Raw genomic sequence first — 1,304 nt, forward strand, 5'->3', positions numbered from 1 at the left:
AAGATTGAAAGACCACTAACCCAGTTAACCAAAAGAAAGAAAGAGCGCCTCCAAATCAACAAAATCAGAGGTGAAAGGGGAAATATCACAACAGATACCAGAAAGATACAGAACATTATAAGGGAATACTTTTTTTTTTTTTTCTAAAGTAAAATTTCAATTTTATTTTATTTTCCTGGAAGATGATTTTTCTTCTGTCCTCGTGAAGCCAGGTCTTTACATGGGTTTTGTTGGAGGTCATGGGGCAGCACCAGCAGGTCTAAATCATGTTGGAGGTGTTCGGTCTTTCCGGGCTTCGCGGGATCCATTCCGGACCACCTTGCTATGAATGGCACAGCCATGCAGTAATGCAGCTTCACATATAGCTGGGGAAACACGTAAGCATCGAAGACACTCACTTCAGAAATAACCCTTATAGTGGTGACCTCTACTATGTTCCAAATAATGAACTTCTTAATGGCCTTATCCTTAGGCATGCACTGGGCGCAGTTCATGCAGCAAATGGGCTGCACATGGCCACTGCCCTTTTTGGCACAACTGTTATTTCTTCTTTTCTTGGTCATCTTGGAGCCAGGACCCGAAAGAGGATAAGGGAATACTTTAAAAACATACATGCTACTAAATTTGAAAACCCAAAAGAAATGGATGGATATCTAAAGGCATGAAAACCACCAAAACTAAGCCAAAAAGAGATTAGCATCTTAAACAGACCCATATCACAAAAAGAAATTGAAACAGTAATACAAAACCTCCTGACTAAAAAAAGCCCAGGACCAGATGGATTTACAGCAGAATTCTATCAGACATTTAAAGAAGATCTACATCCAATACTATTTAATTTATTCAAAAACCATAGAAATGGAGGGAGAACTTCCAAATTCCTTCTATGAAGCCAGCATCACTCTAATACCAAAGCCAGGTAAAGATACAACAACAACAACAAAAAACTATAGACCCATATCCTTAATGAATATAGATGCAAAAATTCTCAACAGGATACTTCCAAGCCACATACAGACACACATCAAAAAGTACATCCACCATGATCAAGTCGCTTTATCCCAGAGATGCAGGGATGGTTCAATATATGTAAGTCAATTAATGTCACAAATCATATAAATGGGATCAAAGACAAGAACCACATGGTCATCACAATAGATGCACAGAAGGCCTTTGACAAAATTCAACATGCATTTATGTTTAAAGTCCTAGAGAGAATTGGACTGGAGGGAACATTCCTTAACATAATTAAAGCCATAAACAACAAACCCACAGCCAACACCATTCTAAATGGAGAAAAACTG

The 1,304-nt window shown here is 38.3% G+C and overlaps 1 pseudogene; it reads right to left on the reverse strand.

Moving 5' to 3' along the window:
- Positions 1–216: 216 nt before the first annotated feature.
- LOC103738639 lies at positions 217–563 on the reverse strand (annotated as a pseudogene).
- Positions 564–1,304: the final 741 nt, after the last annotated feature.

Source organism: Nannospalax galili, unplaced genomic scaffold (assembly GCF_000622305.1).
Source record: "Nannospalax galili isolate Female #2095 unplaced genomic scaffold, S.galili_v1.0 scaffold38, whole genome shotgun sequence".
NCBI classification, from domain to species: domain Eukaryota; kingdom Metazoa; phylum Chordata; class Mammalia; order Rodentia; family Spalacidae; genus Nannospalax; species Nannospalax galili.